The following is a 23,247-nucleotide window of genomic DNA, read 5'->3' as shown; positions in this document are numbered from 1 at the left end:
CACTGCTTTTTAGCAGTATCCGTATCCTGTATTCTATATTACACGCTGAAAATGTTCTCATGGATGGCGACAGAACTGCAGCGGGACACAGTAGTTCAGCGCCGTACGTTAGATGGCTTGCGTGAGAGTGACTTCCGAAAACACCCGTTACTTGTCAGTAGGACAAGGTCCACACTCACACTTCGCAGGCATGCTGGTTGCTGGCAATGGCATAGTAATCTGCGTGTGTTTGGTGTGGGGGTTATGTTCCTGAAACCTCGGATTAAGGGCGGAACTAACTTTAAACTGGTTACTGGGTTATGTTTGTGCGTCGACATATTTTATAAAGGCTCGTTACTAAATCGTATGCTGGATATTATACGTGACATAATTTTCGTTACTTACATCTCGAAAATGTCAAAATCCCTATAAAAAATATATTTGCAATTTCTTTAAAGGTGTCTAACCACACTTGGCATGTACGTCAATTACTTATTTTACTGCACCGAAGCTTCGTCGATCGGATATTTGTTTCGCGTCACATTATTACCGTGCTAATATTTGACTGGCTGCATTAATTGCTGTAGCCATTCCCACTCTGTACATGTTTGGGGTGTCTTCTGTATCCAACGGGATTTCAGTTAATTTTGGGGTTATGTTGATGCTCACCAATACGAACGTGTGGTAAGCTACACTTTAATGAAACAATGAATAATCAGTTCATTTCACTGAAGAAAAAACACACACACACTTACTTTGTAATGAACTACTTTGTAATGAAAAACAAACAGTTGTCTTAGAAGAGCCAACTAATAATTTATATGTTCATATCAACTTTTCAAATTAGTTTCGTGTTTCATGGATCATTGGCACTATAGATCGTAATGATGTGTTTCGTGATGCTTGGTTACTTTGTCTACAAATTGGACAGGTGTTTCCATGTAAACGTGACAATATTTCTTTTATATCAGTTGCACTACTGTAGATACATTATTGTTGTTAATTGTTTATTTCATCTATTTGACCGCATTGGAGAAGCAGACGTACTACAAACGATGTTGGACAATACAGTCAGCTACAAACAAGATTAAAACGGTATATTAAAAATGTGTTTTTAATCTTAGTTGAGTCTTACTGTATTCTCCAAAATCTTGCACAGTACGTCTGTGTTTCTGATGTGATTAAATAGATAGTACTATGTAGAATTGATGCAATGTTTGCAAACAATGTACAGATCAACATTTTGAAGTCTGTAGTATTGAAATTACTGCAAAGGGCATATCTGTTAGAGTACTTACAATTCACACAGCTCTGGCATGGAAGTTTTGTATTTTTATGAATAAGTTATGATCTCTTTTGGTTAAAAGATCCAAGTCTTTGTAGTCAGTCATGTGTCTGCCATGGTTAACTTCCCTACTAAACTTACAGAGAATTGCAAAAGTCTTCTAGACATTTTTTTTACAAGAGTAGAATAAACAGTGTAAGTATATGCGAAATCATAAATGGCTTTTCTGACCATAACGGCAAACTGTTTAAAGTCAACATCAGTTTTACAAAGTTTCCCACACATATAATTACTTTAGATGTATAAACACTGCCTTTCATTACTATTTGTCAAACATTGATTGGATTAAGTGTATAAGATAACTAATGTATATCAATGAATTTATCCCTGGACTTAAATTTCCAAAAAGAATTGCGAGGAAGAACATTGAAAACCATGGATTACTGAAGGAATTAAAATTTCTTGCAGCTGACTAAAAGGGAATTATATGCCTCATTAAGAACATCAAATGATCCCCTTCAAAGATCTTAATACAAATTGTCCTGTAGGGTTTTAAAACTGCTTAAAAATTGAGACACTTGTATGTTCAATCTGAAATTGATAACTCTAGGATTAAAATAAATTCAATTTGGAAGATCACAGAGAGGCTGTGGGGAGTGCAATAAGAATGATAATGCCATAGAGATAAGCTATAATGACAAGGTGGTATATAATCCTGCAACAATTTCTAACATTTAACAATCACTTATTAACTGCAGCAGACAATGTGGGTTATAAGCGCTCATTAAAAGCAGCCAAGAATTTATAACAATGAGCTAACCACAACTTATATGGCCCGATTTGTACAGCTCCAGCCACTATTAGTAAAGTTTCACATTTTCACTGAATCATTCCAGCAAGGTGTTGTCCCAGAGAGATCACAGTTTGGTATAGGAAAACCTGTTTTTAAGAATGACGGCAAAACTAATTCACCCACTTACTGCCCAATATCTCTACAAATTGCTTCTCAGAATTGTTAGAGAAACTGATGTAGAAAACAACTGTAGACCACCTAAATATTCACAACATCCTCAGGAAAAACCAGTTCAGTTCAATTCCCCTCCCCCTCAAAAAAGTAAATAAATAAATAAAGCTGGCAACTTTCTCTCACACAACTGAAATTCTTGTATCCCTAAATAACAAACAAAACATCCCCCAAATGAATGCTGAATTTTATGGTTTGAATTGCAACACTGACAGATGGGCAGAATCATATCTACACAACAGAAAGCAGATGGTGATACCTAATTATACTGATGGCCGTTTTGTTTTATCTGAGTGGGGCACATTAAAATGTGAAGTGCCACAAGGATCCATTTTGGGACGTTTGTTATCTTCACCAATGATCTCCCACTCTATACAAACACTGAGAGCAAATTTACTCTTTTTGCTCATGACACTATTATTTTGATTCAAAGCTGAAAAATCAGTGAACTAGAAGATATGCACAATGTTGTACTTGTACACATCTTACACTGGCTTAAGTCTAAATTAACATTGAATATTTTAAAAAAACTCAATATATGCAATTTCATGCATCTCAACAAGAAAATGAAGTAATCCACTTGAACTGTGATAACCAAAATATATTACATTGTGAATCTTCTAAGTTTCCCTGCATTCAAACTAATGGCACGTGAAGTTGGTCTGGGCATATCCTAGAGACCTATAAGCTTTTCTTTTCTTTAACTCAGTATGATAACTTACACACTATGTGGAATTACCCCTGTGCTGATATGAATGCTGTCAAGGCTGCTTATTTTGTCTACTTTCACTCTGTCATGTCACATGGTATAATTTTTTGGAGTTATCAACCGTTAGCCAGAAGAATCTTTATTGCACATAAGAGAGCAGTTAGAATAATGAATGGCATTCATCTGAGAGATTCTTGCATAAACCTGTCCTGCAAGCTCCAAATTAATCACCACATCTCAGTACTTATTTTCTTTTACCATTTTTGTCTGTGATAACCATCGTCTTTTTTGACATATAATAGTGCATACCATGACCACAATACAAGGTTTAAAAATGATTTACACTAGGCTCTAAAATGTCTAAGTCTTGCACAGAAAGCTGTCTACTATTCACTGCAAATTTTTTTCAATTATTTTCCATCAGATATTAAAGATCCACATTAATGTCTCACCTACATTTAAATCTATGTTCGGAAACTACCTTATGGATAAGTCATTGTACTCTCTTGACAAGTACATAAAGATTGACCAGTGAGTGTTTTTGTAAATTTGTATTGTCATTTGTATTTATGTTTCGAGACTTCCAATTTCTAATGCTCTAGCCATTATTAGTCTTCCTGGTTTGTGACGGTTAATGTACAACTTTTTTTGCTTTATGTTATTTTTATTAAGTCATATGTACTTTAACTATGTCTTATTTATTTTACGTTAACTATTAAGACACAAGGAATTACGGATGCTGGCTGCAAGCAGGCACTGATTGAAATCAATGGCAGAAGTTGAAAATTTGCACTGGACTAGGATTTGAACCAGAGTCTCTTGCTTACTAGGCAAGCAGATGCACGCCAGGCTCGAATTCTTACAGGAATCTGCAAAATGCCACATGTAATGAGGATAAAGGGCAAGGGGCATGACATCAGTAATTAAGTTGAGAATTTTGTGTGAGACGGCAGGCGTACTAAGGTAGTCTGTGCAGTTGCAGTGACCACTGTATCTGGATGACTCAGTGATCAGAGCATCTAGTCAGCATGAGGCTCGGGTTCAAATACCGGTGTGGCACACATTTTCAACTTTCCCCATTGATTTCAATCGATGACACTTGCAGCCAGTGTTGGTAATTCCTTTATCTCTTAATTCATAATGGTTGCTGGGTAAAAAGGGTGTCTGTTCTTTCGTACATGTCCCAAAGATCAGATGCCAAACTTATTCAACTTTTAATTTTTTTTTTTTTTTTTTGTGGTATCCAAAAAATTTAAAAACCTCTCTCACACCGGCCTGATTTAGCTTCACCAATCAAAATAGTAAAAGCATGCGTATGTTAAGGGAATTTTCATTCACAAAGCAGGCGTATCACATTCACATAGTTCAATACTGTTCTATCCTGATTAAATTGAGCTTAACTTAAATTCCATAAGGCAGTGAAGCAATTTTGAAGTCTCGGTGCGACGAAAATTGTCAGTCGATCTCCTGAAAACATTTGTAATAATTATTAACTTTCGGTGATCACATGGGGAAGACCAGAGATCTGCTGGTAAGACCATGTTAGCCTATTTATTTGAAGTAACTGGATATCTTGAGCATACAAAACGGCAGGTTCGTCCAGTGTAAATCAGACATTCCCCACTGATCCCGTGCAACACAGCGTAGTAAGCAGACACTGTCAATAATAATCAGTTAAATAATACGTGAACAAACTTACTTTAGTTTAGTTCATGTATTAAATTCCTTCTCATACAGAATCTCATCAAAATGGCGACTAGCTCGACAATACATACATATCCATCCTCCTCCTTTCACGGCTAATTGGCAAGCTCCTTCATTCTTTTCATAAGAGAAAACAGATAGCAGAGAAGCTATTCCCTGGAGTAAATGGACGCTCCAAGGAATAATAGGGCTTGAAACTACTTTGCATTGATAATCATCGTACATTAAAGTTTAGGAATCGGTAAGATAAGAAGAGATATTTCGAGATATGTACTGAGTTATATAATTTATAAAATTTCTGAAAACATCGCGGAGAGACCGCTGCAAGAAACATTACAAACTTTTAAGCATACTCACCAATTTGTTACATTTTTGGTGATGTAAATTGGTTTTTTGTATCTCATTCCACACCCCTGTTATTCATCAGAAATGGATCTATGGAATTCCAAGTAAGTAAGTAAATGAATATAGAGTGGCTGCCTACTGATAAATGCAGTGTATGTCTGAAAACTGGACATGTGGATACTGTTAAGTCGTATTCACTGCATTTGTCATAACAGGGAACTGTAATTCACATTTTGTTTGCATGTACAGAATTATGTACATATCTACAACCAAAAATGCAAATAACCAAGGTTTAACAATAACAGGAGAACAGAAGTAGCCGACACAAGTGAACGTGGTAATTAAAAAACTGGAGAGGAATGGTTGAGGTCCTGATAACTAACTTAAAATGTATATACCAATATGATTTCTGTATTTAACATTGGTGGGGTGGGTAACATAGCATTTCGTGAGATCCTTACAATATTTCAGGAACTAATATTAAGTTAGGTAGGTGTATATTACATTCTACATCTATACTCTGAAAACCACTGTGAAATGCACTGCAGAAGGTACTTCCCACTGTACCAGTTATTAGGGCTTCTTTCTGTTCCATTCGTGTAAGAGGTGCCCCTGTGTGTGCTGTAATCTTGTCTGTCATGATCCGTAAAGGAGTGATCCATAGGGTTTGTACTGTATTTGTAGATTCGCCATTTGAAGCTTGTCCTTTAAACTTAGTAAGTAGCCTTTCCCAGGAGAATTTACATCTGTCTTCGAGTCTTCTGTCTTTCTTTGTATCTCCGTAACACATAGCTACCATTCCTACAGAAACGTCAGAAAATATACAACACTAATAGTGTGTGCATAGAGGCATCTAAGGAACCACTCTCCTTGTGATACACATGTGAATGAAATGAGATTAAATTCCAATGTGTTACACAATGGGAAGTAGGATTTAGAAGTAGACATGAGCTGCTTATGCTCTAATAGTTGTACTGTGTGTGATAACACACTAGCCCCTGGATGAAAAAGAGACTAACCTTGAAATTAGGTCACAAAGAACTTATCTGCTGTAAGTCACACTTCATTACATCAACTGTATTTTCAACGTAAGTTTAAGTAGCACACAGCTCCGTCACACAAAAGGATAATTTGAATGGAAATGTTTGAGTACATTTTGTCAAATGGAGCCTATAAAGTTATTTTGATAGAATGAATGACACTGAACTTTTAAAATGGCTTAAGAATCTAGGTGGCCTGAAATTTACATCATTGCAAACAAAAAATAAGATTGTAATTTTGAATGCAGTTTTACTCCAGGTTTACACTTGGCTGAAATGGCTTCACTGAGAATTCCAACTTCGCAGCTAAAACACAACGTATTTTAATTTGCAATAGTCCGCCTCTGGTAGCTGAGTTGTCAGCGTGACAGGATGTCATACCTAACGGCCCGGGTTCAATTCCCAGCTGGGTGGGAGACTTTCTCCACTCAGGGACTGGGTGTTGTGTTGTCCTTATCATCGTCATTTCATTCCCACCAACACGCAAGTCACTGACGTGGCGTCAACTTGAAAGACTCACACCAGGCGAATGGTCTATCCAATGGGAGGCCCTAGCCACACAGCATTTCCATTTGCAATACATGAGCAGTTGTCTTTGACGGGATAGTAGTGAAGTTTGGACAAAAAAACTGGTCATTAAGAGCCTGTTGTTACTATCTATGTAGATGAAAATCACTTTGAATATTTCAAACATCCAAAAGATTGTGCCTCCTCACGTGCAAGCAAATACTTCATACAATTAAGGAGTAGTGCAACAGCTGGACATAGATTAATGCAAATTATTATATTTTATTACTCATTCCAAATCTTGGAAAATTGTCACTGATGATAATATCTACAAAACATGATTGATTGTAATAGCTTATTATTAGGACAAAATGAAAACAAAAATATTATTTACTACACTTGGCTGTAGAATTTTTGAATTACTTGATATGTAAATGAATCACATTAACAGTACTGAAGCACAATTCTGACCTTGTGGGCAGAAAAATGTTCTGATGAAACAGGACTTGCAATGTGCCACTTGAGGTTAACATTCAAAACTTCTCCAGTATGGAAGACTGCCCCTTTAAGCAACCAATTTGTCACCAGTTATATTATTAGTGTTAGCAATATAATAACTGCCTGCAGCAACCCCTACTGAGCTTCAGGTGAAGATCCCTATAGGACGACACTACTAACAATGGCTTGCATACATTGTAGGTGTTACACGGCTGTTCTCTGAAAATAAAAGATACATTCTATATTTTAAACGTGCATTGTGTATCATAACATAGTTAATCATCATATAATCGAGCATATAGTTTTCTTTGTCTCGAGGTACTACCATCCTATTTCCTCACGTTATCTACTGAGTCGTCATACCAACGTAAGTAAATACACAGCAGGAATGGGTGAACTGTGCTCCAGAACACTTGTGCCTTTCCCAGCACCATACTCTTCACTTACTTTTGGTGCAGTTTGTTGTCTGATCTGTGTACGTAATAGACAGATCATAGACATCTGTGTGTCTAAGAAACCCCACAATTTGTCATCCCTAATTGTTGCACCTTCACTCATCAATTATGATGTACATAAATGATAGTAGCTCATGAATATCTAGCAAGTGTCATCTTTCCTTCTGCAATTGCTTCTTGCCTCTTGGCCATCATAATCTGACCTCTTTAAATCAGTGGCCTAACCTATTTTGTACAGACGAAGTTTGGTGGTTTCTTACTACATGCACCACATTTTATGTATCTTGTGGAATACACCATCTGAGCCAGAACTTTTTTAATACATTATGGTAGTTTAATTGCTGATAAGTTACCACTGTAAAATTTTCTTTAAAGTTTTTCATAAAATAATGATTGGTATGTTTACTTATATAACAACATTCATTGTTTGACTTCAAAAGAACAATTATTTCACATCGGAATGGAAAAGTGAAGACAATGGGCATTTAGGCTTGATAAGTGACAGGCAACATAACTTGTTCATGTAACTTGACACACTGCATGTCAGCATATGAAAATAAATAATTTGTCAATTCATGAAATAACAGACTCCTGGCACAAACAGGATATAAAACCAACCACTTAGCCATGGGAAATGCTAAGAACAAACAGAAGAAAATGTAACAAGCAAAAAGCTGATATTGAATCTTGACTAATCATTACAGTACCAGTCATTTTACAAAATAATTTGTTGCACATTTTTAAAAATGAGTCACATAATCTTGAACGTCTACAATCATCTTCAAATGGTACTTCAGGAAAAAATAACAGTGAATGTGTTTACCACTTAGTATATGAAACATTGTACACATAGATCTATAATAATCTCAATGTTATAGTCTGCATTTTACTCCAGAACAAAATGTGTGTGCCTCTATAGCAGAGTAATCATTATAGATGGCTACCATGTGCAGTTTTCAGTTTTGATTCCCAGTACTACCATGGATTTTTCCTTGGCAGGAGGACTACTATATGGTGCACACAGCCTCATGATGTCAACTGAGGAGCGACTTGAATGAGATGTAGCAGCTCCCAGGTCTGGAAAGTCATTAAATCGGCCGGGAGAGCAGTGTGATGGCCACATACCCCTCGATTCAGCATTCACATAATGCTAAATGATTCGGCAGCCGGTCAACATCCATTGGACCTTCAGGGCCTCGAAGAGTAGCTGAAGCGAATAGTATTTTATGTCCCTACACCAGCTATTTCAAGGCAGACAGACCATCTATCACTGCTGTATACTGACCGTGTATGGTGATGAAGTTCCAGATGAATGCTGATTGTCCATGGGATTAAATCACACTATATAATTTGTTTGTCATTTTGAATGACAATCATGGTGCAATACTCATCTTGGTTTTGATGTTATATAAATCTAATACTTAAATAAGATTTTCATTTTTCTGATATGCAAATATAACTTCTAGAAGAGATTTGCAAAAAAAATTTTTATGCTTGTGTTACATGTACATAGAAATGTGAGACACAAATTTGAAAAGACGGAACCCCTCTGAATAAATTATCAGTAAATGAAACTTACATATGACTTGAATAAACTCCACTTAATAGCTGTAATATAAACACTGCTAAATAGTTGCTGTTACTGTGTGAAATTTGCAACTCCTTATGAATATACTAATACACTAGTATAATCCCCACGTTCAGGACACACTGTTGGTCACAACTAAAATAAAAGTTGAATAATTGTGGATAATAAATTGGAGCACAAATCGCGAGAAATTCTCCATTTCTATCTCATAAAATATCCCCAAAGATATGTACAATTACATGGTGCACTGACAAAAACTATACTGAAGGGGCGATACGCCGAGTTCACCGAGTTTCACTAGTGAACAGAACATTTTGCAATCTTTTACAACTGCAAACTCGTACAATGCTCTAGGGAGAAATCATTTCATTTGAGCCTCATGCAATGAACACGTCTACGAATAAGACTGTAATCAGTTAGCAAAATGATTTCAGCAGTCATTAACTCCAAGTGCCACTTCTGCTTTCATAGCATAGAATGTACTAAACACAGAGTTGTCCACTACCTAAAGTTGGCAGCAACGAGAAATAACTCAATACTGACAGATGAAATTAGATTTCTTTCAATTCTGCAATCCCCATCAACTACCTTACCAAGTCCTAGACGGTGTGTCTATTGCCTGGAGTTTTACGTCACTACTTGGTTGTGTGATCATTGTACTACAGGAAAGTCTGGAAATGGTCAAGTCAAACTGATGAAAATAGTATATAAGAAGGCAATTGACAAACTGCAGCACAATTGACACATTAGCTCATGGAGAGGCAGAAAATCAAACCGGTTGCATTAGGTATAGTAAGCCTCCTTTCAGAGCCTACTAAGAGAAAATAATGGGAGGTCTTGAGTTTTTCATGGATGGACTAAAAAATAAACACCAATATTGTAATCAACTCAAATGCAGTCTTCATACAACAGAAAAAAATACAACTTAAACAATCTGTTTACATTAATAGTTGCCATTTTCAAGTAAATCACATCATTATAGTCACAAGGATTACTTTAAAAGGAAGATAAAATGTAAAGTAATTCAAAGAAAGACCAACATAAATTTATTTCATGTAATAAACTGCACTTTCTTATGTAGCTCATGTGAATTGGGGGTAGTTCCATGTCACTCATCTCTGTAATAAGCAGATTTCTTCATATTAATTTTAACATCAGACCCAATAGAATTTAAACAAAGTTAACAGATGCTTCACAAGTATCATAGGAGAATAATGAAAAACACTGTTATTTAAGAACACCCAAGTCCTACACTTTTACAGTGCACTTTAAAACAAATACTAAACTGTGATACACACACTGCTTCAGTGTGTGCAGCAAGGTTCATTTTATCTTGAGACACTTCACAAGAAATTGCCTGTGCATCTTGAGACTCCAGTAACGGAACTCTCCAGCACTAACTGCAAGCATCTGTCTGAAAATAAAATCTTGTTAATCTATTAACCATTCTGTCCTGTAACAGCCATCTGTCTGTTGACACCAGAAATGGCTGTCATGTGATTACAATCTATTGTTAACATTCTTTTGCCTCTTCCCTCCTCCTCCTCGAGTTCAAAAATATTTTTCCAAACAAGAAACTTATCAGTTCCCCCTTCTTTATGTCAGTTTCTGCTGATAACTGTGAACTACTAACTGCAATACACACTGGATACAAGACTTTCAATTGTGCACTCCTTTCACCTTGGCAGTCCCCCGTCCTCCCAAACAGTAGCTACTAGTTGTGAAACATCCTGTATAAAACCTTAACCCTCTATTGCATGGTGTTGCCATACGGCAACAAAGCATAAATTTACGTATACTGTTAAGGAAACCACTTGTACATGCATGGTGTTGCCGTACGGCAACACACAGTCTGGCTGTGTCAAGCTAGACTGTGTTTAGCATCGTTATGTTGGCAGAAACTGCTGATAGTCTATAGTCATTGCTGGAGGTCCACTATACGTAAACACACACTACAGCAACGGAAAAGGTGAATTAGATTACACCTAAAGAAATTATATTTTTAAGGTATGTAAAATGGTGCTTAATGATAGCACAGATAATGTTTCGATGTCTATGTAACTGAATGATAAATAATTACTTAGTATTTTCCATTTGTTGCTATATGGCAACACTACGATCTTGCCAATGCAAACATAAACTTTTTCAACATAGGTGGATTCAGTGCAATGCTGTTTATTACTTTAATTTTGTAAACATGGCATCAATTCTAGCTTCATGCTTCCTACGGTGACAGACATTCAGTGGCAATTAGGAATATTCCTGAAGAAAGCAACGATTCACAATTGGGCAACACCGACAGTGAAGAAGAATTTGCAGACGATTCAGAGGATGAAAGTGCTGGACATAATATTCCTAATGGAACTTCAGTTATAGTCGTTTCTGAGACTGACGATGACAGTGAAGGAGAAAAAGAAGAGGAGGAAAAGGAAAAAGATGAGGACGAACATGATGAGAACAATGTTGCTGTTGTTGTGGTCTTCGGTCCTGAGACTGGTTTGATGCAGCTCTCCATGCTACTCTATCCTGTGCAAGCTTCTTCATCTCCCAATACGTACTGCAGCCTACATCCTTCTGAATCTGTTTAGTGTATTCATCTCTTGGTCTCCCTCTATGATTTTTACCCTCCACACTGCCCGCCAATACTAAATTGGTGATCCCTTAATGCCTCAGAACATGTCCTACCAACCGATCCCTTCTTCTAGTCAAGTTGTGCCACAAACTCCTCTTCTCCCCAATCCTATTCAATACCTCCTCATTAGTTACGTGATCAACCCATCTAATCTTCAGCATTCTTCTGTAGCACCACATTTCGAAAGCATCTATTCTCTTCTTGTCCAAACTAGTTATCGTCCATGTTTCACTTCCATACATGGCTACACTCCATACAAATACTTTCAGAAACGACTTCCTGACATTTAAATCTATATTCAATGTTAACAAATTTCTCTTCTTCAGAAACGCTTTCCTTACCATTGCCAGTCTACATTTTATATCTCCTCTACTTCAACCACCATCAGTTACTTTTCTCCCCAAATAGCAAATCTCCTTTACTACTTTCAGTGTCTCATTTCCTAATCTAATTCCCTTAGCATCGCCAGACTTAATTCAACTACATTCCATTATCCTCGTTTTGCTTTTGTTGATGTTCATCTTATATCCTCCCTTCAAGACATTGTCCATTCTGTTCAACTGCTCTTCCAAGTCCTTTGCTGTCTCTGACTGAATTACAATGTCATTGGCGAACCTTAAAGTTTTTATTTCTTCTCCATGGATTTTAATACCTACTCCGAAATTTTCTTTTGTTTCGTTTACTGCTTGCTCAATATACAGATTGAATAACATCGGGGAGAGGCTACAACCCTGTCTCCCTCCCTTCCCAACCACTGCTTCCCTTTCATATCCCTTGACTCTTATAACTGCCATCTGGTTTCTGTACAAATTGTAAATAGCCTTTCGCTCCCTGTATTTTACCCCTGCCGCCTTCAGAGTTTGAAAGAGATTATTCCAGTCAACATTGTCAAAAGCTTTCTCCAAGTCTACAAATGCTAGAAACGTAGGTTTGCCTTTTCTTAATCTAGCTTCTAAGATAAGTCGTAGGGTCAGTATCGCCTCACGTGTTCCCATATTTCTACGGAATCCAAACTGATCTTCCCCGAGGTCGGCGTCTACCAGTTCTTCCATTCGTCTGTACAGAATTTGCATTAGTATTTTGCAGCCGTGACATATTAAACTGACAGTTCGGTAATTTTCACATCTGTCAACGCCTGCTTTCTTTGGGATTGGAATTATTATATTCTTCTTGAAGTCTGAGGGTATTTCGCCTGTCTCATACATTTTGTTCACCAGATGGTAGAGTTTTGTCAGGACTGGCTCTCCCACGGCTGTCAGTAGTTCTAATGGAATGTTGTCTACTCCGAGGGCCTTGTTTCGACTCAGGTCTTTCAGTGCTCTATCAAATTCTTCACGCAGTATCATATCTCCCATTTCCTCCCCATGTACATCCTCTCCCATTTCCATAATATTGTCCTCAAGAACATCGCCCTTGTATAGTCCCTCTACATACTCCTTCCACCTTTCAGCTTTCCCTTCTTTGCTTAGAACTGGGTTTCCATCTGAGCCCTTGATATCCATACAAGTGGTTTTCTTTTCTCCAAAGGTCTCTTTAATTTTCCTGTAGGCAGTATCTATCTTACCCCTAGTGAGGTAAGCCTCTACATCCTTACATTTGTCCTCCAGCCATGCCTGCTTAGCCATTTTGCACTTCCTGTCAATCTCATTTTTGAGACGTTTGTATTCCTTTTTGCCTGCTTCATTTACTGCATTTTTATATTTTCTCCTTTCATCAATTAAATTCAGTATTTCTTCTGTCACCCAAGGATTTCTACTAGCCCTCGTCTTTTTACCTACTTGATCCTCTGCTGCCTTCACCACCTCATTCCTCAAAGCTATCCATTCTTCTTCTACTATATTTTTTTCCCCCATTCTTGTCAATTGTTTCTTTATGCTCTTCCTGAAACTCTCTACAACCTCTGGTTCTTTCAGTTTATCCAGGTCCCATCTCCTCAAATTCCCACCTTTTTGCAGTTTCTTCAGTTTTAATCTACAGTTCATAACCAATAGATTGTGGTCAGAGTCCACATCTGCCCCTGGAAATGTCTTACAATTTAAAAGCTGGTTCCTAAATCTCTGTCTTACCATTATATAATCTATCTGATATCTTCTAGTATCTCCAGGGTTCTTCTATGTATACAACCTTCTTTCATGATTCTTGAACCAAGTGTTAGCTATGATTAAGTTGTGCTCTGTGCAAAATTCTACCAGGCGGCTTCCCCTTTCATTTCTTAGCCCCAATCCATATTCACCTACTATGTTTCCTTCTCTCCCTTTTCCTACTCTCGGATTCCAATCACCCATGACTATTATATTTTCGTCTCCCTTCACTACCTGAATAATTTCTTTTATTTCATCATACATTTCATCAATTTCTTCACCATCTGCAGAGCTAGTTGGCATATAGACTTGCACTACTGTTGTAGGCGTGGGCTTCGCGTCTATCGTGGCCACAATAATGCATTCACTATGTTGCTTGTAGTAGCTTACCCGAACTCCTATTTTTTTATTCATTATTAAACCTACTCCTGCATTACCCCTATTTGATTTTGTATTTATAACCCTGTATTCACCTGACCAAAACTCTTGTTCCTCCTGCCACCAAACTTCGCTAACTCCCACTATATATAACTTTAACCTATCCATTTCCCTTTTTAAATTTCCTAATCTACCTGCCCGATTAAGGGATCTGACATTCCACGCTCCGACCCGTAGAACGCCAGTTTTCTTTCTCCTGATAATGATATCCTCCTGAGTAGTCCCCGCCCGGAGATCCAAATGGGGGACTATTTTACCTCCGGAATATTTTACCCAAGAGGACGCCATCATTATTTATCCATACAGTAAAGCTGCATGCCCTCGGGAAAAATTACGGCCGTAGTTTCCCCTTGCTTTCAGTCGTTCGCAGTACCAGCACAGCAAGGGCGTTTTGGTTAATGTTACAAGGCCAGATCAGTCAATCATCCAGACTGTTGCCCCTGATGTGTTACATCAAAATGACATTGTAGCGGAAGAAGAAAATAGTGCTCCAAAACCAAATAAAACACCTAAATATGCGTGTAGTTGGAAGAAATGCCAGAAAGTACTAATTATTCCAGAATGGACTGGTACACTTGACGTCCCTTCTCATGTATGGAGTCCGAAAGATATTTTCATATGTTTCTTGGAAGCTAAATGTTGGACATTATTGTTGAGGAGTCAAACAGACTATCCACTCAAAAAACCTACAAAAGGGCTGAAACTTGACAGACAAGAATTAGAAATTTGGATAGGAATGGTGTTCTTTCTGTCTACAATTAGATTCCCTTCTACTAGAGATTACTGGAACCCTGAGACTTGGGAGTTCCCATTATAGCTGATAGAATGCGTACAAATGAATAGTAACATATATTTTGCCGTCAATTTGAGAACTATACCCAAAGGAGAGCCAGGGTATGATCCAATACACAAAATTAGAAGCCTTATTGGCCATATGGTTTCTAAGTGTAAAGTGCTACGAAAGCCGGAAAAATTTAGTCTCGGCGAGCAGATTATCACATTCAAAGGGTGTCATTCAATGAAACAGTACAATCCAAAAAAAAAAAAACAAAGAGATGGGGCTACAAAATGTTTGTACTATCTGATGTGAATGGTTTAGTATACAACTTTGAACTGTATACTGGCAGAACTAACCAAACTGAACATCTTCCTAGGAGCCAGTGGAAATGTTGTGCTAAGGCTGGCTAGTGTAATACTTGAGCACAGAAATTCTAAAACATTTTTTGACAACTGGTTCTGTAGTTTAGATTTGCAAATGAAACTGGCAGAAAGAGGAATCTACAGCCTAGGCACTGTTCGTTCCAATTGTCTAAAGGGATGTGTGTTCAACTCTGACAAGAAAATGAAGAGATCTGGAAGAGGTGCAATAGATGAAAGACAGTGTTCCATGGGAAATATGCAGTATTCTGCTGTAAAGTGGCATGACAACAGATTTGTGACATTACTCAACAATTTTGTGTGAGCAAATCCAAATACTGAAGTAGAAAGATCTGACAAGAAGTTGAAGAAGTCAGTCAAAGTGCCTTGCCCCAGGGCAGTAGTGGAGTATAATCAGTTCATGGGAGGTGTAGATCTTGTGGATTCAGTTGTAGTATTGTATAGGATCCAGATATATTTAAAAAGAAATGGTATCACAGAATATTTTTTCATATTCTAAACCTGGTGGTAGTGAATGCTTGGTTTCTTTACACAAGAGATGCCCTATCAAGTGGAATGCACTGGAAAAGCATACTTGCTTTAGCAGAGTTCAGGAAGGCCATAGGTAGAGGTTTTTTGTTCCCGAGGTTAAGTGAGGCAAGCAAACAAGGAAGACCTAGAAGTAATTCCACTGAGAGAGCCTACACAACGAAGAAGAAGATGAAATGACCAACAGCTGCACTAGATGAAAAAGAGATGCAGCTAGATGGCATAGGACATTTGCCTATTATGGATATCAAAGGAAAGTGCAAAGTTCCATCCTGCAATGGAACTGTGAGAGTGAACTGTTTGAAATGCTAGGTGCAATTATGTTTCACTGCAAATAAAAACTGTTTTTTGAAATTTCACACTGAGTCATGAAATGAGGTATCAAATTGTTTAATAACAGGACAAAATATTTTTTTTTAAATGGAAAAGTAACAGTTTTTCACCTAAAACTATTCATAAATGTATGTAGAAGCACATTTGTGTTTCTTTTCTAAGTCATTTTATACATGTATGGAAATAAAAGTGTTGCGAGTCTTCCGAGAAGTGTGTTGACATACGCATGGTGTTGCATTTTGGCAACAAACCTAAAATATTGAATAATCAAAATTTCTATATTTAACCTATTACACAGTATTTTGTATGTCAGACCCTACCCCAAATATGTTTTTCATTGAAATTGTTTTCCTATATAAAAAAAATAAAAAAAAAATAAAAAAAAATGCAATAGAGGGTTAAGCCCATGATGCCCCAAGTGGCAGATTCTGTCACTTGGACCTTATACCAACCCTGTGTACACCAGCATCTTTTAATGTTCCTGTAGCAGTGCGCATATGGGACTAGTGAACCTGGCAATGCTTCACAATTGCTAAATAAGTATGAAAGTCCGATATACGTCTTAATAGCCTTCTCCTCCCTCTCCCTGTCCATCTCCTCCTCCTTTACCCTCTCTTTATCCTCCTCCTACCCCCTTCCTCTGACCTCGAGCCTTATTTATTGTTTTCGCCAATGAAATCTTGAATCAGGATTGAAGTCACTTAAAAATGAGTGGGTAAATTGGTTGGGATTGCTGGTATAGGGGATGAGAGCCCTCTCCTGCTGCTGGATCTGTGAGGATAGTAGCTTCAATCACCATATTTAGCATATAACAGGTTGGATTGCAAAGTTTCAGATAATTTAGATACCTGAAGCAGCATTCTAATCGTAAGCTTACGAGTCATAAATACAAATTTCTTGTTTTCTGTTAAAATAGATAGTGAGGAACAAATCACAACAGTACACAGGCCTAGCTGTGTAAACTATATACACAAGGAGAAAGAACATGTACATGGGAGAAACCGTTCATCAAATACTTAAATGTGCAGCTATACTAGTTACAACAGACTCCAAAAAAGAAAATGAAACTGTACTTTCTTCACACTCTTTCCCACAATTGATTTTTAACAGACAACCCATACACTGTTGTTATACCCCATACATAAACTCTCATACATACACTCTCTCTCTCGAGTTGTCTGAATGTTTATTAGACTATCATGTGAAACTTTAAGTAAGCCGGTCAAGAAATTTCGAAATTTTTGCTGACAACTTCTCTCTATTATATATTAAATATATACCACATAGGAATTAAAAATATGTAGCCTATGTCCATCCGAATGTTTATTACAGTATCGTATAAAAATATGAAGGAAATTGGTCAAGAACTTTTCGAGATTTATGGTAACGACGAGTTGTCTTTATATAGTAGTACAGATAAAGATTAAGGCCAGGTGAACAGAGGCAATGGCTCCATGCATGCCATCATCAAAGCCCACTTGCATTATAACAAAATTTTCAGACAGTGGGTACAGCATCTGGAGGAGGGACAAAAAAATAGACAGATTGGCATGGTACCATGAGGAAGGAAATGAGTTTCTTTCCTGTATCATCATAGCAGACGAAACTTGGTGCCGCCATTTTGAGACAGGGCAAATGGTCAAACAAATCCAAAGCTGTTCACTTAAGTGCCAGTAAGACCACAATGACCTCCTCCTTTGACTGCAGGGCCCACTGCTCATCGCAAATTGTGATGTGCCATAAAGTAAAAATGCCCAGGGCTGGACAGAATCATCCTGTTGCACGATAACACCCGCCCCACTGTAACAGAGCAAAAATTTACTTGTTTGAATCCTAGCTCCTACCTATCTGCCATGCAAACAGTGCGAGGTTTATCTCAATCCCTTATCCTTGATGCGAATCATAGCATTCAAAGTGCATGGATCCACCCACTGAATGTTTATGAGATGTGTGTACACGACAAGGAACCACTGACTTACACCTCCAGCAAAGCACCACGTATGCCATTCCCTATAGGAAAACCTACATAACTTCAATGTTTACCTTGTTCACACTACGCAGGATTAGTAATTTTGTTCTCAAGTCAAAGGGCATTTAAAAATTTCTTTTGTATGTCCCTCCTTTTGACTGGAAGTCTTGGGGACCAAGGCTCTTTACTATTGTAGGAAAATGAAACGGCTACAGCCATCCTTATGATGTTACTTATTTTGTAGCTACCAGTTTCGGCAATTCTATGCGCCATTTTCAGGCCGCAGTTGATGCTGAAGGGGTTGACACGATCCCTATATGTATCGCATCAGTGGCCAACATAACTGGTTACACAGACTTACCAAACCATTTTGCAGTTGGTTTTGATGTTCTGATGACTTTACTAGACAACAAACGACATCATCTGCAAAAAAACCTAAGACGGCTGTGCAGATTATCTCACAAATCATTTACACAGACAAGGAACAGCAGAGGGTCTGTAACACTACCTTGGGGAACGCCAGAAATCACTTCTATTTTACTTGGTAACTATCCATCAATTACCACGAACTGTGACCTCTAGGCCATGAAATCACGAATCCAGTCACTTAAGCACATAATATGATTACAAACATAAGCCACAATGCACAGAAAAGTAAAGTGCACTTATTTCATAATAATACGTGAGGACTAAGTAATAAGGTTAAGGAACTTCTTGTCTGTTTGCAAAATTTAGAGAGGTCTTGAATGATAGAGACCTGTGTCTATCTGAGGACCACATAACCACAGGAAATATTACACTCTAGCATCGTACTTATGTCGAAATAATATGCAGCTAGGAGGCATTCTTACTTATATTAAGATAGAACACAATTTCAAAAATATTGACACAAACAGACTCCTTCTGGGAAATTTTGAACTCTTTATGAGGAATATGAATTCCTTACTATCCAAACTGTCAGACATCAGCACGAAGTTAACAGTCTGTGGTGATTTCAGTGTAGGTTTTCTGAAGGATTCTGTTAGTAAAGGCCCCCATACACGCTACTGCATGCTTGACAATCATGCTTTCACAAACCTCCAAGCGTGTCCATGCTTGCTCGTGTGTGCCTAGAGTAGGGAGGCTTGAACTAGCATACATCTGTCATTCTGACACAGACTGTGGAGAGGGCTCGTTTATTTAGATTTTGTGTCATTTCCTTCTTCGTTCTGATGTCAGACCGGGAAGTGTTGGAGGAATTTATTAGGTGCTATAAAGACACCCACGTTTATGCGATATTAAAAGTAAAGAAAATCACGATAAAATGAAGAGAGATGCGGCATATGAGGTGCTTCTCGCAAAGTACAAAGAAATAGAGCTATCAGCAACTAAAGATACTGTTATCAAGAAAATTAATACATTACGAATGAATAACATACGAGAAAAAAGGAAACGTGACAGCACTTACAAATCAGGGGCTGCAGCAGATGAAGTTTACAGACCTGTTCTGTGGTACTTCAAACTTTTCAGCTTTTAAATGAACAGGAGACACCAAGATGCTCTTCGAGTAGTTTACAAGGAATAGAGAAAAGTGAGATAGGTTAGTAGTGGTATTTAGTTACAGCAGCACTGTTGTAATAAAGATATATGCCTATGCTTTTGTTTGTTTATACTGCAATACACAATGTTTTCTTTTACATTTTTCTTTACTGCTGATGCACAAAATTATGTTGCCAAGGGGAACTTGTCCTTCATTCACAAAGTAGTTCATAAATTCCTCTCTCACATGTTTAAAAAAATAGTACATGGTTTTAATGACTATTTTAGCAAAATAGCAGAAAACCTGATAAAGAACAACTGCCACAGACCAAATGCTCAACACCAAACACTAATAGAAACCGCACCGGTACAGGCATCAATGTTTCTTCACAAAGTCTGCAATCCTGAAGTACTTACAGTTATAAAAGGACTAAAGAATAAGTACTCCAGTGGTAGTGACAATATTCCTGATTTAATTGTTAAGAAATGTGGAGAATCCATTGTAGAACCCCTAACCCACATAATAAATGCATCCTTTACAAACGGAGTTTTCCCTGACCTACTAAAGACTTCTAAAATTACCCCACTTCACAAAAAGGGCTCTAAAAATGATGTAGCCAATTACCGGCCCATAGCACAACTCAGCTCATTCTCAAAAATATTTGAAAAATTATTTTACACCAGATTGGAAGACTTTACTAATAAACTATCCTTATTGACAAAACACCAGCATGGTTTTAGAAAGCAGAAGACAACTACCACAGCTATTTATGAATATCTCAACGAAACCTTAAAAGCACTGGATAATAAGGAAATCACTACTGGTATCTTTTTAGATTTATCCAAAGCGTTTGATGTAATTGACCATACCATACTCCTTAAGAAGTTAGCAAATAAAGGTATAAGAGGAATTGCAAACAAATGGTTAGAATCTTACCTGTCAAACAGATTTCAAAAAGTTGAAATTAATTTTGAAAAAAAGAATACAACCACCCATCAATCTACTGTCCACTCCTCTGACACAATGCCTATTAGATATGGTGTGCCACAAGGCTCAATCCTGGGACCCATACTGTTTCTGCTATACATTGATGATATAAGCACAAAGCTTGCTACAGGACATACCACACTATTTGCCGATGACACAAGTATTCTAATAACGGGTACTGATACAGAGGACCACAACCAAAAAATTAAACCGCTTATGTCGTCACTCAGCAAATGGTTCAACGAGAACAAACTGATTATAAACATACAGAAAACAACCTACATCAACTTCAGACTCTCATCCCAAAAACAAGAAATGCCTGATGTGATTCTAAATAACCAAGAGCTTATGTGTGTGGACTCTGTCAAGTTTCTTGGCATATGGCTTGCAGAAAATCTTAAGTGGGAGACACACACAAATTATATCTCAAAAAAGCTCTCAACTGTGTGTTACATTTTAAGGATACTCAAAAAATCAGTCACAAAATCTGTTCTCATACATGTATATTATGCTTACTTCCATTCTACATTACAGTATGGAATCATATTTTGGTGGAACTCACCTGGAGGTAGATATATTTTCAAAATGCAAAAAATGGCAATACGCATAATATGTAATCTAAGACATAACGAATCATGCAGACAACATTTCAAAACAAATGGCATTATGACACTGCCCTCTGCTTACATTTATAATATCGTCTCATTTGTCAAGTCATACCTGTTAAACAATGATTGCACACTAAAATTCAATGGAGATATTCATAACTATGCAACAAGGCAGCAATCTGACCTACATATGATTCAGTCCAGAACTACCTGCTACCAAAAAAGTGTTTTAAATGTTGGGATAAAAATGTATAATAATTTACCCAATGAAATCAAAGCAACAAAGAACCCAAGAGCCTTCACACATAAGTTAAAAAAATATCTCTTGGACCACTGCTTTTATGCAGTTGATCATTTTTTTGAAAGGGGTTAAAAATGTAAAAAATATGATAAATGTTCAATTAGGTCTGAAAATTATATACTGTGCATGTCTATGAAATACACTGGACTACTTTACTATTACATTTGTATTGGCTGTTTGTATTTTACCATACAACATTTGCATTTACTGTTTTGTTAAAGATAGCTAACTTCCTCATTGCAAAATAATGTAAAAACAATTTATTAAATATTACCTGCAAATATGTTCCCTTGCCCTATCCAATATCGTATGTAAAACCTTACATCTCTTTGATTTGTATTAACTGTTTTGTTGAAGAAAGATAATTTCCTTGCTACAAAATAATGTAAACATCAATTTGTAAAAATTACTGTAAATAGCTCTCTTGACCTATCCAATATCATATGTACAGCTGTACAATACTATGATTGCCTGGATCAATAAAAATACAATACAATACAATACAATACAAGTGGAATGTTTCCTGCAGTAGATCTTTGCAGTGGTAGTATATTACAATCCTCTTTTGTTAAGCCATAAGGCGTCACGAGGGACAAAAGATTCAAATACGTTTCCTCATTCATCCTGACGTAATTACGCCAATCACAAGGATTTATCTTCAATTCACTCCATAATAATTGCTGATTTTTGTTTTTTAAGCCACTCTTTACTCCACATATCACATTTCCTCTTTTGTTTTTTCCATAAAACAAGCAAAAGGCTGCAACAACAAGTGCATCGTTGTCTGTGCTCAACATTTTCCAATGTAAACGAACTGATGCGTCCTTACGTCGTGTGGAGGCGTGAGAATTTGTGCACACTTGAGCAAGCACGCTTGCGCAAGCATGATTGTCAAGCATGCAGTAACGTGTGTGGGGGCCTTAAGAATGATCTGGGAACCTTATTTGGATCCTACAATTTGATTTCAGTAATTAACTTTCCAACACAGGTGGATAAAGATAGTCGACACTAACTGATCATGTTTTCTTTGCTGAAACTCAAAGCAAATTTTTGGACAGTGGTGGTGGTGGTGGTGGTGGTGGTGGTGGTGATGGTGGTGGTGGTGTTGTTGTCATGAACGGAATCCTGACCACAGAGGTGTGAATGTGGACCAACTGAAGTAGTTTTCTCCCACCCTTGAATATCTTGAAAACCACAGCATACAACTAAAATTTCTCCCAGTACAAATTTACCTACATTAAATTTCCTGCAAATGAAGGTCCTATTACTTCTTCCTTAGAACTAATACTTTCCACATTACAGAGGATGGAAAAAACGCAGATTCTTAAGAACAGTGTGTTAATAGTATAAAATTTATGTTTATTGTTAAATGAAGTGGGTTAAGAAGAAATATTAAATGTGTATATCACATCTAAAATCTATGTGCAGTAGAACCATAATAAGGGTTGAATAGTGTTCTGGGGATGTAACAGAGTAGAAAGATGGATGTGAAGGTCAGAAGTGTGAGGGAAGGTTGGTCACTGGTTTGTGGTCATACACCTGCTTCCTTAATAGATCTG

At 37.3% G+C, this 23,247-nt stretch overlaps 1 long non-coding RNA gene across 1 annotated transcript; it reads left to right on the top strand.

The window, feature by feature from the left end:
• The first annotated feature begins 174 nt into the window (after positions 1-174).
• Positions 175-8,992, top strand: LOC126473478 (uncharacterized). The gene is made up of 2 exons (XR_007586471.1): positions 175-663; positions 8,546-8,992. It is a non-coding gene; the product is annotated as an uncharacterized LOC126473478 (long non-coding RNA).
• Positions 8,993-23,247: the final 14,255 nt, after the last annotated feature.

The sequence above is a fragment of the Schistocerca serialis genome, chromosome 4 (genome assembly GCF_023864345.2).
Source record: "Schistocerca serialis cubense isolate TAMUIC-IGC-003099 chromosome 4, iqSchSeri2.2, whole genome shotgun sequence".
NCBI lineage: Eukaryota > Metazoa > Arthropoda > Insecta > Orthoptera > Acrididae > Schistocerca > Schistocerca serialis.
This window is presented reverse-complemented; position numbering and strand designations above follow the sequence as displayed.